This window comes from Vidua chalybeata, chromosome Z (genome assembly GCF_026979565.1).
Source record: "Vidua chalybeata isolate OUT-0048 chromosome Z, bVidCha1 merged haplotype, whole genome shotgun sequence".
Lineage (NCBI taxonomy): Eukaryota > Metazoa > Chordata > Aves > Passeriformes > Viduidae > Vidua > Vidua chalybeata.
Genome location: NC_071570.1, coordinates 8,763,346 through 8,785,043, shown reverse-complemented (window position 1 = coordinate 8,785,043; position 21,698 = coordinate 8,763,346). Strand labels below are relative to the sequence as shown.

The 21,698-nt window shown below is 40.6% G+C and overlaps 1 long non-coding RNA gene across 1 annotated transcript in view; it reads left to right on the top strand.

Moving 5' to 3' along the window:
• Window positions 1-11,425: 11,425 nt before the first annotated feature.
• LOC128802461 (uncharacterized) overlaps window positions 11,426-21,698 on the top strand; it is a 66,045-nt gene continuing 55,772 nt past the window's right edge. The window contains exons 1-3 of the long non-coding RNA XR_008435439.1: window positions 11,426-12,216; window positions 19,113-19,160; window positions 19,948-20,031. This is a non-coding gene — a long non-coding RNA (uncharacterized LOC128802461). The remainder of the gene's footprint in view (window positions 12,217-19,112; window positions 19,161-19,947; window positions 20,032-21,698) is intronic.

The following is a 21,698-nucleotide window of genomic DNA, read 5'->3' as shown; positions in this document are numbered from 1 at the left end:
ATCCACTGTCACCTTTGGAAAACTATAAATGCTGGAGTCAGAAAAATAAACTTGCCTTTTTTACCTTCACAATGGCAGCAGCACGTGTCATGTTTTCTCGTGTCCTACAGTGACACAGCAGTGCCATCTTCTATTTATCCACTCATTTGCCACAGCAGACAAAGCCAAACCCTGGCCATGCTGGCAGCGCTGATAGCCCCAGGGCTGCACTGTGGTCACCATAGAGTTGCTTCTATTTAGAGCTCCTCGTTGCTGTTAATTGCAAATAACTCTTTCTCTCACAAGCCCTCCACACATGGCTGTGCTTGCCCTCCATCACCAACAAAAGAAGCTGCATGCTGGTTTTAGTTCTCCTTCCTGCTGCGGTATTCATAACTGATAGCAATTAACGCCCCTCTGGAGCACGCTTTATTCATATTTCTGTAGCTGTAAATACCCAGCATGCAGCCAGGGCAGCTCTCACCTCATTGTTGCCTACAAACCTCTTAGGGTTTGCATTTTGTGGTCAGGGGAGAAACAGAAAGTGGGATTAGCTGTCCATGCTACCATGGTTAGTCTAAACCTTCCTTGTGGTGACCATTAAAGCCCTGTTCCTAAAACTGGAGGTTTTAACAGGAAAAAGAGGCATATTTCCAAACAGAGGTGGATATTTTAAGTTCCCCTCTTCTCCAGAAAAATATGGCCTTAAGATCTACCTTCACCCCTCCCCAGCTTTTTAACCAACAGAACAAGTACAGAGCAGAAGTCAGCATACCAGTATTATTTATCTCTGGGACTATGTTTGCTTTCTGGGGAGACACCTCATTTTTCTTCTGTGCCTCAGTCTCCCCATAATGGCTGTTCAGATTTCTCAAAGGCTTTCCTGGGAAAGCACTCTGTGTGTGTCAAATATTATGGTAAAAGCTTTCTGTTCACATTCACTGGAGAACAAGCCGAGCACACTCGTCTTGTAGATGGTGCTGTTGATCTGCCTTGACTTTGGTCACCTTCCAAATTTTGTGCTCAGGCTTATATCCTAGGCCTGAGCTCTTTTGTTTTCCCAAGAGGTCTCATTTCATATGCAGTCTTTATTTCTTCATGACCAAAGTCTCAACCATATCAAGATTAAAAATGACATTTTGAAAGCAAAAACAATGATTTTTCCCGGCCATGGTTTAGCCCCAGTAGGCAACCAAGTACTACACGGCCACTTGCTTACTGCACCCTAAACATCAGTGGGGGAGTGGAGGTGGGCTTACATAAGAACACAGGTTTAATAATTGAAATAAAACATAAATCTAACACAAACTGTATTTAAAAGGGGGTCAACAGAAACAGAAAGAGAAATAAAACCCAAGAAATACAAGTAATGTACAACTCAGTTGCTCACCACCTGCTGAGTGACGCCCAGCCCATCTCCCAGCGGAGATCAGCAGCTCACAGCCAACTCCCCCAGTTTACACTGGGCATGCCATTCAATTCAGGCCAGCTGTCCTTGAGTCCTTGACTTAGGGTTAGCACTACTTAGCAACAACCAAAACATAGGTGTGTTATCAACATTAGTATCATAATGAATTCAAACCACAGCTACTACGCAGAAAATTAACTGCATCCCAGGTGAAACCAAAACATCTGCTGATCATTTTAAGCCTCCTGCCTGTGAAAAATGCATAGATTTATATTTTTCCCTTTCAAAAGGATAGTAAATGGATATTTCATCCATTTTCAGCCTGGTGAAACTTAATCATGAACACCTTAAAAGCCCCTTTACACCCCAATCTTAGGTTCATCAATCCGACCTATTCTGACCATTTTGGCACGTCTGTCCAGATGTTCTCAAAAGGGTGAACTGCACCTCCCACCTGCCTCTGAACTGGCTTGTTTACAGGGTGAAAGTCTCTGCAGTCCTCTCCTTCCTTCCATATTACATCATCCTCCTCCTCTGATGTTCTTCTCTGCCTCAGTCTGGAAAGTGGCTACTCAGATCCCTTGGGCTATGGCCTCAGCCAGGATCCCCATTTGCCCAGGCTGTAGTAAGAGTGCAGGAGGCAACTGTGGGATAACCTCATTTACTTGACATCTAGGGTCATTCAGGAACTGAAGAGAATTTTTAAAATTATGTTTATGTATATTTATATCTACTGAAAGCAACATAAGAAGGATTCTGGCTGGAGGATTAGGTAAGTAGAAACAGGCCGAGAGCCAGCAGGAAGAAATTGAGGGAACCTATGGAGAGGCAGGAGAGTAAAAATTTTTTCGTTCACTGTAATGAGCATCCTCAATGCTTTTCTGTCTTAATTTCTGTGTATATCTTAATTTCTAAAGCTAGAATTTTGGAAGGAACAGTAATAAACACAGTTAATGTTGGTTTACATATAAATATTTAAATTTAATATATGCAAGAGATATGTAAAAACAAGGTGGAAGAGTATAAATGTAAACTCATTCGATAAGACTAAGTCATGAGATCATCCTCAAAATTTAAGTATTTTCACTTTATCAACACTGCTGAGCTATGTCACAGACTGAACATTTCCACCAGCAGAAAATTTAATTCTTTTAATTAGTTAGGAAGCATATCAAGAGAGCTTCAACTACAAATTCCTGCCATCTCAGATTATGTGAAACCTTTATTCACAAGTGTGCCCAGAAAAAAACAGTAATAATTTCAACTGATATTACCCTCCTATATTATAACACTTGAACCTACTTCACATGCTACTGACATTACAGGCAGAAAATAACCAGTTCAAGCCCAGATACTGCACTCCTCACCAGGCACCCTTTCTTTGAATTTCAGTTGTTTTAAAGGCCGTAACTCAGCTTACATGAAGTGCTAATGAAGCTGTGTGCAACAGACCAGATTACATTTTGCATAAAATGAAATACTGAACCCAGTGGTGAGGAGAGGAAGAAAAGAAAGAGCAGGATCAGGAGGGAAACTTACAGCCTTCAGACAACAAGTTTGCAAGGAGAAAAAAATGCTGTCTATATGCCTGTTCAGAAAGCTGCCAGACTTCCTGCAACATGGGATTGATGTGAGGATGGCAAGAAACAGTGAAATACCAAGAACGAGTCTAGAACAGGGAGTCTGTCCTGGTGTATGGCTCATTAACCACCAGATACATCAGCAGTACTGGGGTTAGACAATATGTAGGAGAAGCCGTACCCAGCACTGCCCTTACTCTGTTCCCTTCACAGACTTGATACTCTTTGCACCAGTATGGGGTTATTTTCTTTGCCAGCATGGCTATGTCCTGAAATGCTGGTGCTCACCAGGGCAGAAAGCCCAGTGTAGAATAGCAAAACTATTCTGGGAGGCAGGGAAAGCAGCAGAAATCAGAACACCAGCTGATGGGTACAGCACCTATGCAGAAAAAAAGTCTATTACAAGCATAGGCAAGGGAATAATTACAAAAGTGAAATAATTTAACATGTATAACTTAACACTTAATTCCTACCATTAGTGACAATGTTCAGAAATGCAGGTAAGAACTAAATATTAAGAAATAGGCTTGTAGTCACATAAAAAAAAAAACAACTTTCTGCATGAGCAACCCAATTAATTATTAACAGTGGAATTGGGTCAGTAGTTGTGATTTTATTCCAGTGGTCAGTGACTGACATTCATTGCTGTCTAGGCTGAATCTCAATTGCAGATAGCCATGCACCAAACTGTTGTAAAAAGCTGAAAGACTCTAGCAGACCCAGAAATGTAGGGAAAAGAGGACATGCTTTTCACACAAATGCAGGGATCTTTTTTTCCACACTCATTTCAGAAAGTCACCCTAATGTGCCTCCAGAACGAAGCCCTGCAGGGCTCCCTTTCCAGGAGAAGGAGATGGATGTGAGGTTTGAGTTACTTGGCCATTAGCTCAGCCCTTGCTGTCAATGGCCACACAGAGTTCTGAGCTCTGAGAGCTGCCTTCGATTTTAGCGCTGTTTCCAACCAGGTGCAATCCAGCACCTATGAAGCCTGAGTGAGGCCAGAGCTGCCTTTAGTCACAACCTTGCACTGGCCTTTCCCTTGCACTTCCATGAGCAATATAAGCAATACGAGCAGCTTCCATGAGCAAAATGAGCAACTTCTATGAGCATTGCATACAATCCTGTCTACAGTGCATGTGGAGACATTCACACTCCCTAGGCTGATTATCTACACTGTTTAAAAAACACACACACATATTCACAAAATCCTTATTTTTCCCAAGTACTGTATTCAAATTAAATATTCATCTCCCTTAAAAACCAATTAAATTTTACTCTCTAGCAATTTGCAAATCTAAACAGCAAATGTAGAAAAATAATTAGCATAGTAAGAAGAAAGTTATTTCTCTGATAAGCTCATAAACCCTTTTAATTAAAGTCACAATATTTTTAATTGCTAAAGGGAATATTTTGTTTATCATAGCAAACATTTCTAAGTTTTAATTTAAGTTTCAATCTAATATTTTGATAACCGAGAAATGGCCTCCAGGGGGCAACAGTATCCACCAAACAAAATAACGTGCATTTCAACTTTATCAAAGGATTTCCTTGCATCTATCTTCTTGAGATACAGGAAAGTTAAGTTAGCCTATGCAAACTCTGACTAGCCTCCTGTGAGAATACACTGAAGGAAACCATTGCCATTCATTCAACACTCCACTTATTAAAAAAATATTATTAACCAAACTACAAGAGCATGCTTCCAGTAACTTTATGCATGCAACCTAAAATTCCTTACAAAAAGTAAAAATGGGCATTATTTGGTTTTTAAGCTTTTAGACATGCTATTTTGAAGTCATCTGAAATATCTTGGAATTGCTGCATTGTGTCACTTTCCCTGTTGACAGCAACTCATTGAAATGCAAAGGATTTACAAAACTTTAGGGCTGACAGAGCTGGTGGCCTGATAGAGGTCAGGGTGACACCACCCGTGTGCCCCAGCATAGCCAGTGTGAGGGCAGGGCCAGCCACACACGTAGGCACGCTCAGCCCTCACACAAACACCAGTCCTGACCCTGTCTCGTTCCCTTGCTGGCTAGGTGGGATGACCATCCCTCAGTGAGAACTGTGTCAGTGTACACTGACAATATGGACCCCTCCAGCAGGTGGCTCCTGGAGCAGCCACAGGGAGATGGAGCAGGGTCTCTTCACTGAGTTCTTGGGGCTCGCCACCACTCCAGCAGCACACTGGCCTGCCCAGTCAGGCTGAGGAGTCACACATAATCACATAATTAACCACATAATCTAACAAGGAGCACATCCAAGTTGTACGTGTTGGATGACAAGAAGCATGTGCTACGCGACCAACATTCATCAACCAGAAGATGGATTCTAAAAAACGGCATTTGAGATTCTGCCAGGGGTACCTTGGAAACTGCCACTCCTGGGGAATTGATCGCAAGGTGTTGCCACCAGGCCACTACTTACTGGCAGCTTCCTGACAGTAACTTTGTAAAATGTTGTCATCTTTATTTCAAGTAACAGTCACATTCAAATCCAACTTTTCTATTACAGATTAAAAAAAAAAAAAAAAAAAAAAAAAGCTGTTCATTATTCATTATTTACTGTGCTGTTATGTTTAAGCACTTATTCAAGATCATGCTGCCCTTTCCTTTTTGGGCAAGGAATTATCCCAGAAAGCCTGTAGTCTAAAACTGCAAGAACACACATAGGACAGAAGGTAAATGCAGGTGTCACCTTGTAAAGCACTATGAGACATGAGGTTAGTAGCTGGGAAAAAAAGAAAGGCATCTAAAGGAAGAAGACTATTGTGATATCTCCAGGTGCCATTTCTTTAAAAATTAAGAAAAATGTAATTAAACCAGAAGACTGAATATACAAGGAAATCACAGTAATCAAAAACCTCACATTCAAGGAGGGAGAACTCCCATCTTCCTTCTGGACACTATCCACAAAGATCTGCACTAGAGGTACATGATAGGAGAGGCAGGAGACACACTTTAGTCCAGGAATGCGAATTATAACTTTTCTTTTGACTTTTCAAGATGCTTGAGCAATGATGAGATCCAAAGATAACATTGCTTAGTTGACTTGTTGGTCTGTCTTGTTCTGTTTGATTTTTCTCTTCAATGGCAGAATACAATCTTAAATTAACTTTGTTATATTTAACTTGGCAGTTTTATTTTTGATCTGGGGTGCTTATGGAATATTTTCCTTCATTTTGATCATAAAGAAGGAACTCTATTTTGAAACACATTTTAAATTCTGTTCATCATGTTGTTTTTGTAGTTTACCATGTCCAGGCTTGACAAAGTGTTGATCAATCACCCATTGAGAACATGACTCAGATAGGAGAAAGCACAATGAAAGCTGTGTTTCTCTGACTGCAGATTTTAATAAAAGCAAACTGCTCTTTGAAGAACACCAACTTTTTTCACCCTATAGCCAAAGGGACATCCAATAAACCTTAGGAAAAAAAGTCAAAATAACTATCTTCCTCCACATGAACCAGTATTTCAGAGTCCATTCCAAGTGCCTTTAGCAGAAATAATTCAAATTAAGTTGGATTAAGCATCAATTAGCATGGTGTTAGTAAAGCTGTCCTCAACAAAATAAACAGGGTTTTATTGTTGCCGTTAGCTAGAAATTGAAGTATTTTCATTGTTAAAGGAGGGGAATTCTGTGTCATGTAATTATTTAAAATAATTTTTGCCTTTTAACATAATTCTGTGTAATAAAATACATACACTATTTGTCTTGGGAAAAAAATACTCTACAAAGACATATAAAGGTATAAATGCATTAAGAGAAACTTGGGAGAATAGAGTCACAAAATCAATATATTCCTATGTTATTTAATCAAATAAAACCTAAGGTAACCACAGTTTTTTCCAAGATCAAAAAACATACTGGCCATTTCATTTTGAGAGGTATTCCATAGCTTTCTACTCTGGTAAATTGTACCCACTGATCTGTACTTTGGCCATTTACTTGTTCACAGGTAACGTTTCTTGTAGCAAGTTTTGATGCGTACAAGATTTCACATTTCAAATAAAAATAGGTCTTATTTGGGCATCAGCTATTGTTTCATATAACTTCTGACCTTTTGTAGCCAGATATTAAGATACATTAACATAGTCCTTAATACATGAAATGAGAAAACCCACACTGTTAGAAGACTAAGAATCAAAGGAAAACCGAGCCTTGTCAACCAGCTAAGCTCAGCAGAAACATGAAGAAGTGCTGATAGGTAACACAGAAAACCAAACATCTGAAGCTGTGTGCATTAAGGAGAACTTATACGGGAACACCTACAGCTGTGAGGTCATTCTCTTACAACTACTGGATAGCTGCAAAGTGGAAGCTGGGAACATCTTTTGCTACGGCTGGGAGTGTGGGACTGCCTTGCAGGGCATGCCTGCACATATCACACATTAGTTGTCATGACAACACGAACTTTCCTTGCATCAAAGTACACCATTACTGTGGGGTTTCCACCTGATTCTCGCCAACTCAACATGTCCAATCAACTGTGCAACTTGTTTAAGTGATTTTCCATGGACATTATTAAAGTAGAATGTTTACTATAAATTCAGGTCCTGTGCAAATGTTTTCCTCTGGAGAGCCCCCTCATTCACGTTATTCATGTTTATTAATTATACTGTCTCTCAAAGCTCTTATTTTCTTACTATTTCCTTATTTAGTAAATAAGCAATGTTGGATAATAGAATATGTCTCTGATTGTTTCCTTTTGGAAATCATTAGTCCAATTTAGTGGGTGTGTCCTTGTGCCTTTTTTTTTTTTTTTTTTTTTTGTAAGTTCTGGAAGCATCTGGATTTGTTCCTTAGCAACACTTTTTAGTTTGCCATTTGCTTTTATTCAGCTCCCCAAAGAGTGCTTTTAAAGCTGAAGTAAGGTTGGCCATTTCAGAGGAGCAGCTTTTATTTTTCCTCTTGAATGAACGGTGAGATCATGCCCAGATATCACAGCCTGACAGGAACATTATCCAGTATATTAAAAACTGTCCATGAAACAATGAAATACTTTTAAACTGAGATAATAGGTGAATTACTGGCAAGAATACTGATAACTTTGTCTATTGTGCTTGGGAAGGGCACAAGAGGAAAAGGACAACTAATTACTTAATGTTCTGTATAGAAAGTTAATTTTGACTAAACGAAAGCTTAGACATTTATCTGAGCCAAAGGTACTTCTCCCCTTGTTCACATATATCTAGCACCTAGCTTTGCCTTGACACACAGAGGGCAGTCTAATTATCCAGCACATCACACAGTGGTGCTTAGATATCCCTGCATACTGGTAAATACCAAATCAACAGCATGAATTTTACATGCAGTGAGAGCAAATCACTTGATAGCTTCCCCCTTTGAACAAAATAGGGACCACAAAATATTTATCACCCATACGAATAGTGAAAGACCTTCCAAATAATTAAAGTTCAATATGTTGATGCCTGTCTCTGTACTTTGCCGTTCCACTCTTCATCACACAAAGTGTTATACACTGTTGCAAAGGTGAGTTTTTTCACTGCATGCTCAGACAATGGTAAACCTGACTCTTTTAAGTTAATTTATAGTGAAATAATAAAACAGAGCAGAACAAAGAGTGCTACATTGGAAAAATGTGGAAAGGCCCTGAGACATACAATGGGCTGCTGATTAAACAGAGATTCTGTGCTTCCTCACTGCCCAGAGTCCCAAAATATATGGTGTTCTTTTTGCTCCCTGGCACTCCTCCAAGTTTAATGGGTGCCATTACAGACTGATCAGTTTATCTATAAATAATATATTCCAGGAAAAAAAAAGTTCAATTTCTGTATGCAGACTTCAGCACATTTCGTGACCTAAACTATTTCTGTCCAAATAAGTACATTACCAAAACCCTGCAATAAACAGTCTCTTTGGCTAGACCCTTGTCCTAGTCTACTCCCCTTCTGCTGTTTAACTAGAACAAAAGGCACTTCACATTTCTGAGGAGAGATACAAAGTTTGCTGCCCACCATAACTCCTTGTGTAGCTGCTTTGGACATGGTTTCTGGCTGCAGTGTGGAAGTTCAGGCAACGAACTCCAGCAGGACAAGGAGCAGCTATTATTGTGTGCAATGTAAAATGGCTTTTTGGCATCACTCTTTTGCCCCAACATACAGCATAGAGAAATGCAACTGGAGTTTCAACACACTTGGGTATCTATTTCTTGAATCAAACTGAAATTCAGAAAGTTGTAAGACTGATATAAATCTTCCTTCTTTAGACACACTCTTGTGTATGAACAGAAAATCTAAAGATCCTTCAGGAACTTTTAATCTACAGGAAATTCAGGATGAAACTGTCTTGGAGGGCATTTGACAACACCTAGTTTGTTTCTTCTGTTGAATCTCTGATGTTCATACACACAAGTCTCAGCCTTGCCCCCAAGGCAGCTATTAATATGTTCAGCATTGGGATCAATAGTGGCAGAAGAAGGGCCAAAATGGAGTTGTTAACAGCCAGGTCTGTAACATATGTTACCTATTAGGTGGTCCTATGACACGTACTAGCCCTGCTAAAGAGAGATAAGATGTATCATACAGTCATCTGATACAGAACAGCACAGACACAGATAGTCCAGTGTCAACGCTGAGCACTCACTCAGAAGATAAGCAAAATGGAACAGAGAGACAAACAGGATGGATACCTAGCATTATCTTTTTTTTCTGCCCCTACCACAGATATTCACCTTTATCAGCTTTCCAGAGTTTGCTTTTGCACTTCAGTGGAATAATAATTGCAACTCCTCTCACTCGAACAGAATTCACTCTCTCTGAGATGTCTCAAAATTACAGAACTTAATGGTGCAGTCTGGTTTTTGCTCCCACTAAAGATCTGGGCTTTCATATTCTGCAGGAAGACACTTGGTGGCACTCATTCAACATTGTTTTTACTTCCTATACCACAGATTCTCTGGGTTAACCTAAAAACATGGAAAAAATCCCCCTTAGTAAGTGTATCCTATGAACTCTGGAACTAAGACTAATTTTTGCAGTCATTATTTACTTTTCAACTTAATCATTAATGATGTAAAGAAATACTACATTTTTTTATTAAAAAACCCCTAAAGATCACTTTGTGATAGTAACTGATCGCTAAATTTGAGCTGAGATGTTTTTGCCTACCAATTACTTTGCAGAATCTTCATGCTTCTGCTTTCATGGGTACTTAAAATTTACTCTCTGTGTAAAGTGCAAATTCTTTATCCTTTAACATAACTGTTCACTGCAACTTGCATACAGCTCTTTGAAAACAAACAAGAGAAACAAACCTTGACTGAACCATCTGGTAACCAGGATTGTTACTCAAAGACAACTGCAAAGAAGGTAGAGAGTTTCACTGACATACCCTGCAGGCCTTCTAATTTATACTTCTGAGTGACAGCCATTTGCAACCCAATATTCATACTGTGTTTTGAGAAAGACATAGGGGAACCAGCAGCGCTCTTCATTTAGATGAACAAATACCTGTAATCTCTCTATAAAATCCAGCTTTTCCAGGAACTACCCCAGTAGTTCCTCAAGAACAGTACCCTAAAGTGCTGCCAAGGACCACAGCCTTATCACACACACCTGGCAGTTATTCTTATCAAGGCTGCTGAGAGATCTGACAGTCAGGAGGGGATTTATTTATTTATTACCCTTAAGAGCAGGAGAGTATGACATTAGCTAAGGATAATCCAACACCATTAGATAGTCCAAAGCTTGACTGAAGGTCTCTCCTTTGTGGGAGGGGGAAGATCATGCCCATATGTCCCTACAACTCTCCACTTACTACACTCAAAATAAAACTTCTGCGAAACAGATTGCAAATAGGTCAGTGGCGGCTCAGTGGAAATGTGATAAAGCAATGGAGCACAGCTAAGCACATTCTCAAAATACAGATAATGCTCTCACCAACAGTATAAGTGGCCTTCCTCTAGAACAGAAACAAGGTTCGCTGCCCGTCCCCGCCATCTTTCAGCAACAGCCAAAAGAGTGACCCACGGCTGTTACTCCACGGTCACAGTGACCACAGAGTTTGATTACTCCATGGATGCCCATTGGTCCTGAACCTATGAAATACATGCTGCTATGAAATTCCTTTCCCAGCAGTTTTACTTTTGTTCCAAGTTTTACCAGCTCCACCAGGGAAACTTCAGCTTTTTGGGACAAAGTGACCATGCCATTATCTTCATGTGCTTGAATGCAATTTGTTTATATACTCAGTAGAGTTTACATACTTGAGGAAACACTTTGACAAGTTCCACAGTTGTCTAATAATCTTTACTAAAACCCAGGAGACACTTTTCAAGGCACACAAAATTTTTGCATGTTGGAAGGTGTGCACCCAATGCAAATGTTTTTTTGGTTTTTTTTTTTTTTTTTTTTTTATTTCAGAACATTTTACTTCTGGCCTTTCTAGAAAGAGTATTATATTTCAAAAATGTGAGAGTACTATCTTCCCCCTTTCCAGACTTCTGTGCAGCTGAAGGGCTTTTCCTCTAATATTCTTCTAAAAAGAGCAAAAGACGATACATTGTTTTAGCAAAAACACAGGGAGGCAAAGCGCAATCCAAAAGTGAGTTACAATTAATCAGCTGAATATCATACTGAATACTATTTGACCACATTAAGCACATGAAATACAAAGCACTTACAATGTGCTCTTCACACCAAGCCAGTATTCAGCGTATGCTGTGTCAGACATGTTTTGTCACCATAATCATACAGCCTTTCCCGCACCAGGTGCCAGAGCATGAGCCACAAAGGGCAGAGCCTCTCCAAAATGCTTTGATGTCCTTCCCTTGCAGGCAGGTGTGGCTGCATTGTACAGAAATGCAAACAGCGCCATTTCTGTGAATTCTAGGTACTTCATTGTATTTCATTACAGTTATTATTTGTTTTGTTAAAGGTTCGTTAATGGGAGAAACAGGGGAGAATCACAGGGAGCCGAGCTGACACCAGTTCCGGGGAAGCTTAGGGCAACAGGCGAGCAGACAGCAGCGGTGGCTGAGCCCGGCGCGGCTGGTCCGTGTCCGCTCACTGCCCAGTGGGTGGTGCTGCGGGCAAAGGTTGCTCGGAGGCCCAGCCCGACGAGCCGCGCTCCGCGGCCGCCGCATCCCCGCGGCCCCGGCTCCGTGCCCCAGGACCGGCGGGACCGGGGAGCCGCGGCTGCGGCTGCTGCGCTTCGAAGGGTTAAAAGCCGTCGAGCCCCATGCGTAGGAGGGGTCGGGACAGTGTGGAGAGAAATGCAGAAAAAGTAGGTCAGCTGCGCCCAGCGGCAAAGCGGAACGGGACGGGACGGGATGGGTCAGGGGGGGCAGGGGGCTCTCCCTTGCCGGGGTCTGCCGGCGCTCCCGCCCTGACTCCCGGCGCCTGCAGACAATTTGCTCCCGGCCGTTAGCAGGTACTCATAGTATTTACAACCCGACAGCTCTACCGCTCGGTACACATTTGTATTTTGGTAAATACACAGACACATTCAAGGAATTTCGGAGGGGGAGGGGAAAAAGAGGGGGAGGGGGAAATAGGAGGGGAGGGGAAGGGCGCTGGAAATTAAAAGTGAAGCACAATTTGAAACTCTGCCTACACCACAGCTTTTATAATCAGCTTGTGACATGCTTGGCACTAAACACTGTTTATGTCCACAATTAATGCAGTTAATACTAGGTTAGTAACTGTGGCAGCCAGCCACGTGCATCGCCTGGCACACGGGTGCCTGCTCCCAGCCGGGGAGGCAGGCTTTGCTCTTCAGCGCGCACAGCCAGGCCAGTTGAAGCACATCTGGAGCCAGTTTAACTGGGGCCTCCCTCCAATTCAGTACTTAGCATTGCCAGTGTATTCTTTCACACAAAACGCTATAAAAAGGAGAGAAGGAATTAGGACAAAAATGGGAGTAAGAGAAGATTGAAAAAATGCGAGTGCAAGGCTCTTTCCAGTGGAAGCCACCCTGTCGCATTGGGCTTCATAGCCTGTCTGAACAAGACGCAGCATCAGGGAGCCCCTAAAAGGGCCTCCAGAACCAGTTTGACCAGTTTCTGTTTCTCCTGTCTCTCCATGCAGTTGGACATCTCAGCCAGCATTACACACCTGTAGCTGCTGCTAGGCATCTGTTGTCTCCACCTGATGAGGGGCAGTGGCAAGGTTGTTCTTGACAGAAGGTGGTTTACATAAGGATTGTACACCTACTGGTCATAAGCATGCAATCCCAAGTAAAGTTTACCAAAAAAGTCTTTCTCAAGACAGAGTCACCATGTTGCAATGGTAAGATTTTATGAGCTGGTTGCAAAAATTCATTTGTACTTTTTGGGTGGGAGGTGAATTTTGAAACTGAATTTTTTTAAAGCTCAAAAGCTCTAGCAAGACTTCTGCATCATGTTCAGAGTTTCCTTGGGAAATACGGTATCTTCAAACATTGCTTCTATGTCAAAGCATATGCCTACAGACCTGCTCACTAATACACCAGGCACACCAGTAACATGACCTGTTTTTCTTTTGTGGCCACTTACAACCCCAGTGAGAGCAGAATATACATGCGAATTGGTCACGCATTAAGTAAAGTCACTATCATCTGTCACGTGTTTGTTCGCTTATCTGTTCCCCAAGGAGAGGAGTGTTTGTTTTGAGGTTTTACATGCCTCTAAACATTTATTCCAGTAATGTCAAGGTCAAAGAAAGGTGTTCTTCTTCACTAGCAGTCGGAACTGGTGTAATCTGAGATAAGATCCCAAAGGAATGGAAGCCTACTTCACAGTCACAGCTTGGCCATCGAAAACAAATGCATTCTGCACAGACACACATCACCCTCCGTCTGGAGGGCTACCTCGTGTTAGAAGAACATCCCTGTCAACCATCATGCTATAACCCAGTTCTTCATATAGTCTGAAATTATCTGTTATATCAATTCATGCTTTCCTTGGCATGGTAGAAGCAAACTCTGCTCTGTTCAAAACAAGTCCACAAGGACTTGTAGACACAAGTCATAGCATAATCAGTAATATTTTAAGCAAAATTATTAGTATTCTCTTACTTTTTGCTGAGCTGAAGGGAAAATTCAGCTTGTTTGTTGTTTTGATTTTGTCTGGGTTTTTTTTAATTAAGCTACAAATTCACTAAAGGAAATTAATACTTCACAGGATACAAAAGAATACAAAAGACCACATGTGTTTGCTGTTACTGTTCTCCAGTCTTCTTTCCTTTATTGCATTCTTAGTCACCCATTACTGCTTTTTTCACCTGCTGCAAGCTATAAGTGAGAGGGTAGCAAATTCCTGGGAACATATGCTTTATAGTGTGCTATTCTTTCCTATTTCAAGGTTTTAGAAGTAACTTTAATGCACATGCCTCCAAAATGCAGCAAGAAACCCAAAATAACTGTCTTCTTACCAGAGAAAAAAAACCACTGAAAATTATCTTCAGCTGAGACATTTTTCATTTAGCCATGCTTAAATATCACAGAATTAACACTGCATATAGACAACAAAAGGGTCACACACTCATCAGGAATTAAAAAATTAACATCTAGCAATGCAAAAAATGCAAATGTTAGAAAAAGGATTGTGTCCAAACAATGCAAGGATTATGAGGAAAGAAACTTCTATGCCCATTGAAGAGAAATGGCATCCTATGCAGTGTGCAATCATTGGGTATACTAGAGAGATATTTTATCTCCTAAATAATGAAGAAGGGGATTAGCTATAGTCCTTGTTCATTGCTGAGTAAAAATTTTCACTATTTTTTCATCAATGCAAACTTGTGTTTAGGAAGACAGGATAGTGTATGACAAATATTCCCTCTCCCTGCTGTTGAGCTCCTTCCTGTATCAATTCAGGTGGGAATAATTCCCCTGTTTAAAATGTCTTTTCTATCCATTTGCCTGCTGAGGGTAATCAGAGTGTTTAAGCATGGTGCATAGCCCACACTCCTGAGGACAGGGAGGGACTGACCAAAGCCAATGGAGCTAACATTATTTAGTGGATTTATAAGTAGGATTCCTTGGACTCACTGCTATTCATTACGCATTTTAAAACTTCAAAGATGGAAATGCACAAAGCTGAGAATGGACATGGAGCACAGCCAGTCTTATCATTGAAATCATTGTGTGTCAATTATCATGCCCATACTAATGAAGTTAGCCAGACAGTTCTTCTACCTGCAACTGGAGGGCACAGATTGCTGGTGTGGCTCTCTTGGATAACTCCTAGTGGGAAGAAATGTGTGGGAAGCCCTGGTTTCAACACAGTGGTGAAGACTATGGAAGTCATTACAATCAATTGGCAGAGAGGTCATTTTAATATACAGTGAAATCTGAGGGGAAGCCTGATGCATTTATGTGCTCACAGGGAGCCTTTTTCTCTGCCCAAGTGGCTGCAGCATGCTGTGTTTCTTAGCAGCATGTTCAGGAAGAATCAAAGAGTGGGACAACGAGCTGGAGAATGCTTAGGCAATGGTCAGTGGAAGTGGAACGTAAACATGGAAGGCAAACAATGCCACCCCTCACAGCCAGATATCAAACCTATATGCAGCTATCAGCCCTCAGAATGAGCACTGCCTGTGGTAGTCAGTGCACAGTCAAACCACATTTTACCAGCTGAAAGAGGAAGAAAGGAGAATTTTACTCACTTTCTACTTCTTCATCCTATTTCCTCAGGTATGCAGCAGTTATGAGAGAAAAGGATCATTATAAGATAGTCTTTGACCCACAATATAGAATAATTGCCCTGTTAGTTACAGTTGCAACTGGGTTCTGCTGTACTGTGTAGGTTAGAGCTGACTAAAATGTGTGCCTTCAGTCATTTGTTGACTAACCCAGTCTTTGTGGCCAACTCATGCACGTTCCTCTGCAAATGCTTTTGATAATGCTGCTATAAAGGCTTGTGAATGTCAGTGTAGGAGGGCAAAATATTTTGAGCTGCTCAGCTTCACTTTATAAATATTTTTGGAAGCCACCAGTGTGAAATGCTCCATTCACATTCAGCACTGAAAAAAATAATGGCTTCTTCTAAAACAAAGACACATCTGTCAGTGCAGTAGAGTATATGAATTTACATAATCTGCAGCACAGAAAAAGTACTTTCTCAAACAAATTAAGTCAAAGCAGGCAGAGAAAGAACAGCATGAAGCTCTCTATGCAATGTCAACAATAATTAACAGAGTACTTTGTAGTCAGCCAGTGCTTTCCGTGAATGAGGTACTCTCAGACATTTGGCATGAACAGGCTGCCCTCCTGTTTCTCTGCTGCAACCCAAAGCTGCAAGTCTTCACTTTTACTGACTAGCCTATCATTAACTTTTAAATGTTGTATGCCACCCAACATTTCCCCTTAGAAGGACAAAGGACAGAGGGCATGAAATTTCTGTTGCAACTGCTGCAGGGATTCATGGGGTTTGCTTTGCTGTATCATACTGGGAAATTCAGGGAATTTGCTTCTTTCTCAGATGCATAAAAAGAAAATTAAAAAGAAAAAACCAAAAAATAATCAAACCCAAACATGTGTCACCATGCACAAAACTTGTTAATCTCTTTATTCCTCAGTTTCCCTGTTGATACCTTGGGAGAAGGCAGCTTTCTTGTTTCCCTCAAATACACATGAAACATTTGGAAGTTTCCTTCAACTCCTACTGATTCTCCAGGGAGGCAGACTGCAGACACTTTGAATTATGGAGTCTCTTGTCTTAGGCTGCCCGTGCACAAAATGCAGAACTGATGTGAGGTTGCTTTTGTGCAAAGAATAGTATTGTATTGCTCCTGTATGTCTGATTTAATTACACTGCCTTTGCATGTACTTACAGATAAAATTTCCAGTTTTGCCACAGAGTGGGACACTCCTGACATCTTTCTGTCTTTGCAAATGGTAAAACTGCAACCTTGCCTAAAGCAGAGGGATTTCCACAAGGTTTTTTTTTTTTTTTTTTTTCTTTATAGACTAATTTTGACTGATTTCTTCCATGTGTAAGAGTGCTCAGAAGGTTGTCAGGGAGACAACTGTTGACATAGCTTTACCCTGGTATTTGAAGGGCTTGGGCAGTTTAGTGCTTTTCAGCAGACTGCATTCGTGCAGATGCAAGTACACTGGCAGACTGCAGACCTGACTTATTCATTTGCCGGTCTGAGCTCACGAGCAAGCACTACCTCCAAACTACAGCTGTAAGAGGAGGCCAGCATACCTCAGCTAGCATTATTTGAACTGGGTTGAGCAACAGAAAAAAACTGGTGACCAAAAGTCAAGTAGAGTCAGTGTGAGACACAGGACTTATATGGAAGGTTGGCCTGCAGTGTGTACATTGCTGCTAGTAGCTCAGCTGGTTGTTTAAACTCATCCAGACCAATATAAAACACTATAATAATGCTTCTCTGCTGCCAGCATCCTTTGTAAAGTACAGCCCTGAGCCCAGAAATTCCCATCAGCCTGCAGTCTGTGTCATTGCCTCCAGCTACTCTGTGGATCTCAGTGCTTTCTTCCTTTCCTTCCTGCAAGCTGTGACCAAAATTAAATCAAAAATAGCCATCATGTTCCATGAATTGGTGTAAAGGTTGAAAACAAGTATAATAAACTTTGCACTGACTGTGGCTAATTAGCACACAGGCAATCATTTATGATTAAGCCATATAAAATGTTTGTTATTAGTGAAAGAGCTGAATGCTTCAGTACACAGCAAAGGTTCAGGGCACAGAGAAGTTAAGTGACTTGCTCAGTTTGATGCAGCAATTCAGTGACAGAGGTAGAAATAGGCCACTCAGTTTTCTCTCTCAAAACAGGTCTAATCTCTAGATCATACTTTGATCTCCCTTTAGCAGCAGAAAATAAAACCCCTCTGTTCATGGTATAAGTCTTTACAGAAATTACTTTCAAGTTACAGACTCACCATTATCACATCACTGCAAGATCAAACAAAGAGAGGGGCAGTAGGAGAGGAAAAAAAGGGTTACTTTGTGTCATTTATTTCTACAGTCTGTTCAACAAAGCCAAAGAGGAAAAACAATTTTTTTTTTCAGACAGATGTCTTTTACAGCACATCAAACACTTCTCATGGGCGTATGTCAGAGACATTTTACTACAAAGGCTTTGTCCTTTGCATTCACAGCAGCCCGGATGTTTATCAGGATTTTCCATTCCCTAAATTCAAGATCACATTGGGATCTGTGTTAAGATGGAAGCAGAAGTACATCAACAAAGTCCAAAGTACAAAATTCTTAGCAAAAAGAAAGCACGAACACAAATTGTTCCTGCACTAAGGCCATGGTGGGGGAGTTCCTGTCATCACTAAAGGAATGCCTAGAGCAGGAAACAGTTTATTTTCAATGCACTGTCTTGGAGAAAGTCAGTATGAGGGAATGATTGTCTTTCCTAATGGATTTACTTATAGTAAATATTTAAGTGCTCCATGCAAAGCATGTGGCTGCAATATCATGAACACAGCATCTCATTATTTACTACATAACATCTCATACACATATTGTACTCTCTGTGTGCCTGCAGCAATCCTCTTATTTGTTTATTCATAAGGGCAGTTTGTGATTCTTGAAGTTATCTAGCACAACAAAGAGCATTACACACAGAGACAAACTAAATTTAACATTGCTACATACTCTTCCTCTCTTAAACCAGGACTCAACAGCATCTTGCATTTCCTCTCTCCTCACCCCATGCTTATGGTGTGCATAATCTCAGTCCTCAGATTACTGCAGGATCCTTCAAAAAACTCTTGTATCCTTCCTTGGTGAGGTGTTCTTCTTTCTAGGAACAAAGCAGGTCACTGAGTGTTGCTCTAAGGCAGTACTCCCAGCCTCTCTGCCAGTAGAACAGCACAGAAGAGGATGACACGTGCTCCCCCAGCAAGCTGATCTGCTCCAGTCCCTGGAAATGGTCATGTCTGAAGGTTTTTGAATCACCAAGACACATCAGCAACAGCAGATAAAAACCCAGTACTTCACTCTTTTCACTTGGGATAACACTGAGCTTCCAAAAGACATTCTGTTCTCTGGCACCACCATAGATTGAAATTTCATTGTAAACCAGAAGGACAGCATGCTCCAACACTTAGTGCAGAAAAAGAGCATAGACAGAAATAGCAGAGATGTCTGAGGTCCCTTCTTTTGCTTCTTTTTGGAATATAAACAATCTCACAATTCTTCTCTATGCCAATTCTCTTGTAGGTTGAAGTAACTGTTTTCCTGTTTTAGTGATCCTAGTTTCTCAAGAAGGTAAGGCATCAAGTAATCCTATACTTTACTGTCTACCTATCACCAGTGCTACTGTGTAGTCTCACATTTGTGCACTGCTCTTGCATTCACTAGCAAGAAATGAAGAGATCCACCCATCAGGCTCCAACCAATGTGTATCTGCAGAGAAGGGAACTCATGTCTGTTACTGGTAGCAGCAGCTCCTTCCCCAGTGAGTCTGAACAGCCTCTATCTCCAGGTTAAACCAAATGGCTTTGGTTGTCTCTCAGATGTGAGTGAATGGTTGTGCCGCCCCAAAACTCCCACCTCTCAGATCATATACTACTTATGTGAAAACAGTGGGTAAGCTTCTGGCAGCTCTTCCTGTTTAAAATGGACTGGGGAAAAGCAGCATGTAATTTTCTGGCAGCAACACTGGAACAGTAAAACTAATGAGTCCCCACAGCTATTCCCACCTGTTCTTACAGCAATATTACATTGGATATATACCCACCCATGAGTCTATCTGTGATGTTAACTCAAACTATAAAAAACCCCCAAAAACAGCCCAACCCAGACCCCAGACTTTCCTGCATAGGAAAAAAAGGTGTAAAACAGCAGGTGGAAATTTCACCTGTTTTCACATCTCACTTAAGTTGTGTCTAAACTCCTTCCATAGAAGAGAATAAAAGCAGGACAGATGTGCATTAACGCAAAGGTGATACTGAACAGTAATACTGTAATACTGAATGTGGAGCAAGATGAGGGTGAGTCAGCAGATGATGTTTGTCTTCTATGCAGAGTCCTAAAATTTGGCTGTCTGTTACAGGAAATTACACTAATACTGAATCACAGTTCTGTATGCATCATCATCGTATACAGATGTTTTCCATGGTGAGGAAGTTGTTTTTAGGTAGGTTTTAAAATTTTATGCAATAACTTTATTTCAAAATGTGTCCTAGAGCATCCAGTTTTTCTTGTGCATGAAAGTATCTACAGTATTTATGACTTCTATTCTCATCAGTAAAAACTCTGACCAAGACATTCCAAGGATAGGTGCAACAACCCTTCCATATTCTACCTGGACAAGACAAATAGTTTGCAACTATTCTCTAACAAAACACAGAGAAAATAAGATGAAAGAACTGAAAAGGGTCAGTGGAATGTATTAGATAAATGGAGATTTATCTAATGACAAATGCACTAGGATTGCCTGGGATTTTTCTGAGGTATCTTTAATTTTTTCCATATGATTTTTTGTTAGTGGATGTATCTTCAGAAGGAATATACTAATATAAAAATGCTTCCATTACGATTAGGCTTCCATTACGAATAGGCAAGCTTTCTGTGCTCCAGAAACCTTTTTAAAAGTCTTGGGAAATAACTGTGAAAAATTCCCAAAGATTCTAGAGGTTGACAGGGAGTTAATTCAACTCCTCTGTAGCAAAACATGTTTAAAATTTATTTCCTTTAATAGCTATTATGTTGACAGTGCAGTAGAGATATGCTGATAATAGAAAAATCATCCCTTTTGCAAATAATAACAGTAATGAGGCATTATTGCACAAGGGGAAAAAGAAGAAAAGCATTTCATCCTGGATACTCTTTCCCCTCAGACAATATGGCCTTTGGCAAACTGTGATATTACAGATCTTTAAATAATGAAGTTTCCAAAAAAAAAGATTGTGTAAAAAAGATTTGAAGAAGATATATTTATAATTAATGGTGGAACTTGGAAGAAGTCCAACAATGAAAGTGATTCTTGTTTTCTAACCTGGAGAACAAGCTTTCTATAAACACATAGAGTGAAGATTACCCACGTAAAGAAACAAAGTGATGAAGTAAAACAGGGTACACATACCATACTTGAAAATGTTTCAGACTTTCAGATATTCTTAACCAAGATGTAAGCTATCTATCACAGATAGATTTGGGATGCAACATCAGTGGAAGTCTGTGGAGACAACCTTGCTACTGTATCAATACAGCCCCAAATGATCCTGCTTCCTCTCATAGTTACTTCTGGGTGGAAACAGTTCTATCATCTTTTCAGTAGCCCATAAGTCCGCATTGCATAGAGTGAAGCAGCTGAATTGCAGTTGTTCTTTTAGTGTTTAGTGTTTTGTTCTGGTGTGTGCTGTTTTTATACATTCACTGCTAGTTCTCTGATTAAGGCTTTAGCCTAAATATAGGGGGAAAGGGAAGGGCAGGTTTGGTCTTTGCATAAGCCAAACCAAAGCTGTTTCAGTTCCAAGTCCCATTTTTTCTGAGCCCTGAAAGTTAAAGCTTGGATGGCTTGGATAAGTGCTTCTAATTCTAGCCTACCCCTATTTAAAACAAGAGGGAGGATGTGTTTTTAAGCAGCTAAAACTAGTATGGCCTGGAATGAAGTCCCTGAAGACATTTCAGGAGGATTCAGATAAACAATTCCATTCCAATCCCCACCCCTTATATCTCTCATTAATTTTTATCCTATCCCTTCCTTGCTTTCTATCTCTCAGACATTGTTTGCTTCCCCTCAATTTCCAATGGAGCTTGAAATTAGATTTCTTTTACCACCTTGCTAGTGAACAAAGATCT